The sequence below is a fragment of the Geospiza fortis genome, unplaced genomic scaffold, assembly GCF_000277835.1.
Source record: "Geospiza fortis unplaced genomic scaffold, GeoFor_1.0 scaffold26, whole genome shotgun sequence".
NCBI classification, from domain to species: Eukaryota; Metazoa; Chordata; class Aves; order Passeriformes; family Thraupidae; genus Geospiza; species Geospiza fortis.
Genome location: NW_005054425.1, coordinates 857,077 through 866,185, shown reverse-complemented (window position 1 = coordinate 866,185; position 9,109 = coordinate 857,077).

The window sequence follows — 9,109 nt, the reverse complement described above, 5'->3', positions numbered from 1 at the left end:
TTCTTCGTGGCGCCCTGGCCCGGAGCCAGCTCCAGGCAGACCCTCCGTCTGGATTCCCCCGCCGTGGCTACACCACCTCCGGGATCCTCCAGCACTCCCCGCGCTGGCTGGGTGCCGTCAGGGTGCAGCCGTGCAGAGGGCTCGGTCCGGCGCCGGGGATGTCACACTGGGGTGCCGCAGCCCTTGCTGTGCTCAGCACATCGTGCTCCCCTCAGCCTAGTTTTAAAGAGTGATCCCAAAGGAGCTCTGCAAATTGCGCAGGGGACAGGCAGCGTTGCAAGGTGACTGTGGCACAGAGAGGGGGGGGACACAAGTCTGTGTCACCCATTGCTTCGTGGTCTCCAACTGTATCAGCTCCTCTGTGTTTCTCTCTGCACGGGCGCTCCTTGGCGCAGCGCTCTTCTGTCCTCCGAGAGAGAGCGGCCGGGGTGCTGCGGGTGTCACCCACTGCAGAGTGTCCGACAGCACAGCCTCTTGCGCTGTGGAGCTGCAGGGCGCTGCTGGACTCCCCGCCTGCTCCTCTGCTGCAGCAAAACTTCAGTCCGGAGCGCAGGCTGGCTGGTACGCGAGCTGCTGCAGCAGCGGTGTTACTCCTGCACGCACCGAGCGGCAGCGCAGCCACCGGCAGGAGTCTCCAGCCTGCTGCATTATTGCTCGCTAGCACAGTGCCTCGGCCGCACGCTGCCGGGGCTGCCGGACCCCCGGGGCACCCCTGGGGCATCCCCGGCGCTCTTCGCCCTCGCTGCGCTGCATGCGGGTGCTTTTGGCCGCAGGGTTTGGGTGGGAGAAAGTGCGGTTCGCGGTGGTCTGTGTGCAGGTGGAGTGAGACATCAAGGGGGAGGTGATACACCCAAGGTCATCGAGGCCAGCAGTGGCAGTGGGAGTCACCTGTGCTGCTCGAGAGCAGCACAGCCCAGCACGGCACCCCCGTGCCCCCAAACCCGAGCGCCTTCGGAGTGATGCCATGTCTCCTCCTTGCTTATGGGAGTAGTGCAGGAATGGGTCTGACCTTGCCCAATCCCCTGGCACCTTGCCTGGCCTCCCCTGGTGAGCACCCCTGCCCTGCTTGCCGGGAGCCAGCCTGAAGCCCTGGTGCCCCCGATTCTGCAGGGCGAGGACGCGTCCCTGGCTGCCTGAGCCCGGCGTGGCAGCGGCGCTGAGCAGCACCCGTGGCACTGCCTGCTGGCTCTGCACCCCACTGCCCACAGCACCCCCGGGCCCAGAGGAGGGAGAACACACAAATACAGTCATACAGACCCTGTATATACATGTAGATGGATATATACTATATAGCCATGGCAAAGGGATTTCCAAACACAGCCACTGTGGCATTGCTGCTGACTGCTCCCATGGGAGCTGCCTCCTGCTCCATAAGCCCCAGGGATGGTCACTGGGCTGGAGCTCGAGGCCACTGAAGTGAGCCGGGACTCCCACTCCCCCGCAGGCCCTTCCTCCAGTTCACCATGGTTTTGGCAGAGTCCCAGCTCTAGGAGCCGGATGACTGCGGCTCCTCATTACGACTGGAATTTCTCCTTCCCCGGGCTGCGCAGAGAGCTGCGAGCTGGCAGCCGTGATGTCCTCCAGCAGGATCAATGCCCAGTGTACAGATGGGACCCAGTGCCCACTGGTTTAAAATCCTGGATTTTTTAATTCCCTGCTCTCGGCAGTGCAGCTCGGCACTGTGCCCGGCCGTGCTCCTCCTCAGCCTGGTGGCCACCAGCACCTTCCCTGTGCCAGTTATCTGGAGCCACCGGGAAGTGCAATCAGCAAAAAGCTTTTGCCCTTGGCTGTGGTCGGCCTTTCCCTCCTGGGTGAGCACCAGGCTCTTCCCCAGCTCATGCCCTCAGCTCAGCTCCTGCCTGAGCCTGCGCTCCCCAAAGCGCTCTTTGATTATTAGCCCTAATAATTGTGTTATCGCATTGACTGAACTGTTTCAGATGCCAAAGCTAATTTTGCTCTTCATGCCTTCCTTCATCAGTAATGGGATTTTGATAACATCACGCGTCCAAAAGTATTGGATAAACTTGGCATAATTCCCCATTTATTAATTAAACCGTAAATTAGGCAGCGTGCGTCTGGAATCTGAATGCCCCACTCTGGTGTAATCCTGCTGCTGGGGATGGTGCTGGCCCATTCCTGTCAGCCCTGGGGTGTGGGATCCTGGTGTCTCCTGCTGACTTTGGGGGCTGCCACATCCCAGTGGGACCACCTGCTCCATTGCCTCCTGCCTGCTGGAAGTTGTGATGTTTCATCAGATCTGGTGTTTGGAGTAGGAATTGTGTTGTCCCTGAATTTAGCTGCTGGTCAGCAGTCAGAGTCTGGCAGAGCTCCCTGTTCCCCCAGGGTGGTTCTGCTGGTGCTGGTGCTTTGGGAGGGGTGACTGCAGCCAGCTCTGGCAGCGCTGGGCTGTGCCAAATTCCTGATGTCTGGAGCCACATCCCACTCCCCCACACAGGAATTCGTCTGAGTGTTGCACCAAACCCATCCCCACTGGCTGTGGCCCCACTGGCCTGGAAGGTACTTCTGGCACTGACAGGGTGTCCTCCTCCTTGTGCATCTTAAGGAAAGCTGGTGTGTTTAATTAATCCGAGGTGTTTCATGCTCCCCAGCTGTTCCCAGCCCTTCAGGGTGCAGCAGATGTGGACTCTGGGTTTGTGCATCCCTGGGGATATGGGGAGACCAGGAGCAAAGTGGGTGCTTGTGGTGCTGGTGTAGGTGGGGGCTGTGGGATGTGATGGGGTAGTCCAAGCCCTGGGTCTGGGCTGAGCTGGTGGACTCAGGACTCAGCTCTGGGGAGACTGTCCTGCTGCCAGGAACCTGGGGAGCTGCTCTGGGGCCAGGCCATGGGCACTGGGAGTGTCTGAGCAGCAGAGGGTGCCTGTGTGCCAGGCTGGTTTGGGCTCAGCAGAGATGATCTGGCAGCTGACATTCTGGCAGTGCTGGCATGGGATGAGGCATCCCTGACTCCTGTGAGCCTCATGTGGTGCCTCACACCACAGCAATTCCACCAAAACACCACGGAGGTGGGATCAGCCTCCAGACTGCTCAGCATCGTCCCAGGGAGATGCCTCCTACCTTCTCCTGCAGGACACAGGGTGTCCCTGGGGACATGCTGGGAATGAGGGCTGCTGGTTCTGGGGAACCCCAAGTGGCACCACAGCTCCCACCGGCCTCGAGCAGACGATTCAAGGAAGAAAACAACCCCAAATTTCAGAGCCATGCGTGGATTTACAAGCTCCCTGTGGGCTCTGTTGCTGTCTTGCTCTGTTCCTAGGGGCGTCCCAGGGTTTTCTCCAGGAGATGAAGCCTGGCAGAGCTGGGTTAGTGCCTGGATGCCCATTCTGCCTGTGCAGCATGGTGGCACCAGTGCCAGCAGCCTGGCACAGCCCCTGCCTGGTGCTGTGTGGGGCTGTGCCACCTCTGCCACTGCTCTGTGCCACAGGAGAGCCCAGCAGAGACCTCCTGGTGGAGTGGTGTGGGCCTGGCCATGGGGGACCCTTGGAAGGGATGGTGACCACCAACACCAGTTCAGGAACCAGGGTGCTTTGCATCTGGCTTTTCCAGGGGAGGAACAACCTTCTCCAGGATGCACTGGTGGAGCAGCTCCTCTGTGCAGCCCTGAAAGTGTGTGCTGCTGTGCTTGTGCTGACAGAACACTTGGAGTCACACAGGGATGCAGTTCAGAGGGGCTGGGCAGGGACAGATGACCCCGCTGTGGTGTTCAGGGGCTGTGCTCATCATCCCAGCTGTGCCTCAGCTCTCCCAGTGACATTTCTCCATCTGCACAAGGTTTATTCATGGAACTCAGTCCTGTGTCCTGGCCTTGGTGGGGTCTTTGTGCCACAACAAAATCCCCTGGGCTGCTGTGGTGCTGTGTCCTTGCTGATCCCATCATTGTGCTTCCTCCATTCCCTTTGCCACCCCAAATGCCACAAGGCTGGGAGGCCCTGGGGGCACAGAGCTCTACCCTGCCCCTGGGCTCTCCGTGCCTTGGAGCTGGGCAGGCAGCACCAGCGTTGCTCCCACAGGATCCAGTCCTGGGGGACTGAGCCCAGGCTGACAAGGAGGAGGGGGATGAGCATTGCTGGGAGCTCCCCGGGGATGGGAGATGGTTTCCTGGATTCTAACACCAGGAACACCGTGCTTGGCTGGGAGCTGTGATCTCCCTGGAGCTTCCCCCTGGAAATGGCCCCTGGTGGCTTGTGCCTGCTGGTTCAGCCATGCTCTGAGCTGGGAGCACACGGGGCGTGCCCTCCCTGCTCCGTCTGGGATCGATCTCCGCGGCTCGCCCTGCTCCTGGAGCTGCTCCTGGCTCTTCCCCAGGAGCTGACCTGGCTCCTTTGCTCTCCTCCCCTGCTGATCTGGAGCCATCAGCGTGGCACAGAGCCATGGCCGGGAGTGCTGGCAGTGTGGCCATGGTGCCAACAGCATGGTGCCCACCCGGGAGGGCAGAACTCGGAGCTCTTGGCTCTGTGGTGGCTCCAGAGTGCCAGGGCAGCTCAGCCCATCACCATCTGGTGCCCTATTTAGCTGCTCTCGTGTTGCCTTCAGAGCAAGGCACTGCTGCCGTGGCATCACAGAGCTGGGGAGTGGGCTGGGCTCTGCCAGCACCTGGAACCTGTTTTCTGGGAGGCTTCTTTGGCCACTCATGGCTCTGTGTGCCAAGGGTGGACTGCGTGTGCTGCCTGGGGTTGGGGTGAGCCTGGTGGTTGGCTGTGGCAGTGGTCAGTGCCATGTGGGATGTTCCATATGCCCTGCTGGCCTTGGCAACAGCTGTGTCCCCACAGGTCAGGATGTGGTGTCCAGCATCCCCAGCTGCCTTTTCTGCCCGTGCCATGGTGGCACATGGCATGAGCCAAAACCCTCTGGAGGAAGTGCTGGTGGTGAATGGTGCCTGCAGCCTCTGCAGCATTCCTGTGGGATGAGAGAGCAGTGCAGCAGTGATGAGAGACAGTGGGAAGCAGAGAGCCACAGTGGAGAGGGGGACAAGGTGCTCATCAGTCCCTTTGCTGTTGGCATCCAAATTTCAGGTGGCAGTGGCTGTGGCAGCGCCTGCCCCGGCTCCTGCACCAGTCCCAGCTCAGCTCCCTCCTGCCCTTCCTTTCTGGGGCAGCTGCAAAGCAGAGCCAGGCCCTCTAGAAAAAGTGGGCTTTGGGGCATCAGCACCTCTGGGTGCCAGGCAGGGCTCTGAGTGCCCAGCAGTGGGTCCTTCTCTCCTCTGATGTAGGTGCTGGCATCGTGGGCTGTCACTGCCCTCGTCTCCCATTTCTCCTCATTGCTGTTCTGATTTTAGAGGCAAAGGCACAGAAAATCCCTGAGTTGCCTCACTGGGCACCCTGGTGCTGGTGGGTGCCAGCAGTGGTGCCCATGCAGGGAGGTGTCCCTGGATAGGGACAAACCTGCCATCTCCCTGAGTCACAATGCTCTGGGGGGCCCTGCCATTGCTGAGAAGCTCCCCAATACCTGGTGGGTGTTGGCTGGGGGGTGCTTTGCAGGAGGAGATGCACAGGAGAGAGCAGGGCAGGGGGGGATCATCCCTTCCCGACACTGACCTTTAGGTGTCCATCCAGTGGGAGACTCCTGGCAGCAGGAGCTGATGGTTTGGCTTGGGAACACCAGCAGCCATCAATCTGGAGCCCAGATGATGGACAAAGGCTGCCTTAAGGCCGCATTTCCTGCTAGACCTCGCTTGGGTTTGCTGTGAGTAACACAGATCCGCTCTGGCTGAAAAACCACCATCAGTTTTAATTTTTTTATTTTACAAGCTCCCCCTTATGAGCCAGGGGCTGAGTTTTCTTCCTTGAGGCCAGGGGCTCCATAATGAGGAGCCCAGATTCCAGCTGTGGGCAGTGAGGCAGGAACGGATCCCGGGCTGGGCAGTGGGGTGCCCTCCTTGGATTCCTCATCCCTGGGGAAGAGCCTGGGGCTGCTGACCCCCAGCAAGTCATTAGTTTTAATTAGGGAGCTGATGAGGCCATGAGTGGAGTGTGCCCTGCTGGGAGGGGGGTGCTGGCCAGCTCTGGTCCCATCCAGAGATGCTACTGGAGCCTGCAGGATGGGGAGCAGTGCTGGGGGTCCCGGTGAGGTCTGGTGGCTGTCCCTGGCCCACTCAGAGCTGGGGGAATGCTGAGCTTCAGCCCTGCTCAGGGGTTTCCTCTCTCAGGATGCTGCTTCCCATGCTGTGCCTCAGTTTCCCTTGGAGAGTGGGGGTGTCTGGCCAGCAGCACCTGCTCCTACATGGGTTTGGGGACAGGAACACGTGCCCCTGTGAGGGTGATGTCTCAGCAGCTCATGTCCTGTGGTGCCGCTTGCTACCAGAGTATCCTCACCCCATCACACCCCTCAGCTGTAAAAATGTGGAGCTGGGGGAGCAGAGACTCCCCCACAGTGGATCAGGGTGGGAATGTGGGGGGATTCTGGGGGAAAGTGCTCCCCAAGCCCTGGGAGCTGCTCCACCATGCTGGGTGCTGAGGGTCTGATGTGGCACTGCAGATGCAGCTCCTGTAGCATTGCGCTGGGGCTGGGGAAGGGGAGCAGGGATGAGATTCCACAGCTTGCTGGGCTGTTGCAGAGTCCCTTTGCAGCAGGGTCCTGCAGCATCTCCCCACCCAGCACCCCCTCCCCTCCCTCCTCCCTGGTCCTTTGGTCTGGTGCTTTCACACATCCCTTGCCCGGGATTGCTCTGTCAATTAAATGACCATTAGAAGCCAAGTCATGGTTTTGCCTTAATTAGAGTCTCCTGTCTCACTGCTGTGAGCTGAACCTCGGGCCCAGCGTGTCCCCTCCGTGTCCCACTCAGGCTGGTGGGAGTGCTGGGGAGCAGCTGTGCCCACCCAGGGATGCCCAGGCACTGTGCCATGGCTCCAGCAGGGATGGGATCTCCCCCTCCAGCTCCTGGCCCCAGAGGTAAAACACCTGCTTCCATCAAAATCCAGATAGGGCACTGCCAAGAATCCCAGCTGTACTCTGGGATCTCTGCTTGTCCCCAGGGTTGTGCAGGCTCTGTAGGGCCCAGGCTTCCCGCTGGCTTTGGGGTGGGAGAGGTCTTACCTTGAAACTGGCTCGGGATTTTCATTCATGATCATCCAAGCCCAAGCCCTGGCACACTGCAGCACAGTTTTGGGCTCAGCTCCTCGTTTGTGGAGGTCTGGGGGGGTTTCCACATCCCTGCGCCAGCAGGACAGCTCAGACCTGGCTTTGCCAGCCCCTAAAGGAGCAATAACTCATCCCTCTGGGCCCACGGCTGCCCTTCCTTAGCTAACGAGCCTCCCCCAGGTCGGGGTCTCCCTGGGACACTTCATCCCTCCGGGCTGGGGGGGCCGGAGCTGGGAACCCCCCTGTGCCCGCCCACACCCAGCCCATGCTGGGTCAGCGCCGCTGCTGCTAATTGCTGCCTCAGCCTCATTAATCCTCATTTGTTGCCGTTCCTGCTCTCCATCATCCCCGCGGCCTTCACCTTCCTGGAGACGAGAGGTTCCTGCTGTCCCTGCAGAGGAGCGGCTGGATTCCCCCAAAGCCTCACCCTGATGGGGACTGAGCTGTCCAGGGACATCCCTGTCCTTCTGTGCACCCCCAGATTCTCACCCCGGGTCTGGTCCTTGGCAGAGCATCCTGGCTGAAGAGAGATCCTCAAAGCCCCCCAGCCAGTGACTCCCCCCTCCATCCTTCCCCATCCCACCCAGACAGGGAGCTACTGCTGGGGCAGGGGATACCCAGCTCTGGAGAAACCCCAAATCCCCTTTTTAGTGCCAGGTGCTGCAGCAGCATAGGGAGGTGGTCCCTGGGATGGGGTTTTTGATGGAGGAGGAGGAGGAGGAGGAATGAAGGGCTCAGGAAGGGGATTTTTCAGTGTCTAAACTGCTTTTCTGTACACAGGGGATGCCCTGGGGATGGATGGGGATGGGATCGCCGGCTCCAGCCTGGGATTTGCATCCCGCCAGACCTTGGGGTGGTGCCGGCAAAGGGAATGCAGCAAATGGAATGTGTGCGGGGGGGGTGGACACCCCCACCCCCTCTGCTCCCTAAAACCAGCGATGGAGCCAGGGAGGTTTGCACCAGGAAGGGCTGGATTGGAGCTCAGTGCAGTTTCTCGGGGCTCAGCATCAGCTTCACCGCGGGGAGGGGGGACGGACACCTGGGGCCATTCTGGGGGCTGGGCCTGGAGGGAGCTCGCTGGATCCAGCCCCGGCGGGTCCTGGGCCACACGTTTGCAGCTGGGGGACACTGCCCGAGGGGCACAGGGTAACACAGTGTGGGGGGCAGCAGGGCTTTAGGGGCTCTGAGGGTGGTGCAGCATGCAGGTGCATGCACAAAGCGGGGCTGGGGTGATAGGTCAGGGGGTCTGGGAAGTGCTGGAGGCACAGGGTATGGGATGCACTCTGGGGGTGGGGGTGCTGCAGTGGTGGATTTGGGGTGCTGCACTGAGGGGTGCAGGATGAAGCATTGGGGGCTGCAGGGGGGTGCATTAGGGGAGAAATGCTCTGTGAGGGTCATGGGTTTGTGGGGTTCAGGGTTACACACTGAGGGGTTGGAGCAACACGGAGCAAGATAAAGCCCTGTGGGGGCACAGGTGGCAGCTGGGGGGCTGTGGGGACCCCACACCGCGGGGGCAGTGTAATGGAGGTGCATGGGTGATGTGCCACCCTCCCCACCCGCTGCCCCTGTGGGTCTCTGCAGCAGCTGCCGAGCTGAAGCCTGTCCTGCTCCATGGGGAGCTCCTGTGGGGCTTTTTGTGGGAGGAGGGGTGAAGTGAGTCCTACCATTCCCGTCACCCTCCCCTGATGGGTGCTGCACCCCACGGAGGGGCTGGGGGATCCCCAGGGACCAGCGTGGCAGCAAGGGGTCCCTTTCTAGCCAGAATTTATTCATGATGCCTTAACCCCCGCTTGTTCTTCGGCCAAGGACTGATAGAAATGGTTAATTATAACCCTCATATTTTCTTTATGTCCATAACCTGCGATCTTGGCTGGGTCGGGGGGGACGGGAGCAGTGGGGGTTGGCAGGAACCAACTCCAAACCAGGCAGGAATAAAGAAAAAACTTGAAGAACAGCAGCGAGTCCTCGGCAGGGGCAGCCCAGCGGGGTTCGGGGGTGCGGTGGGGGTTGCGGG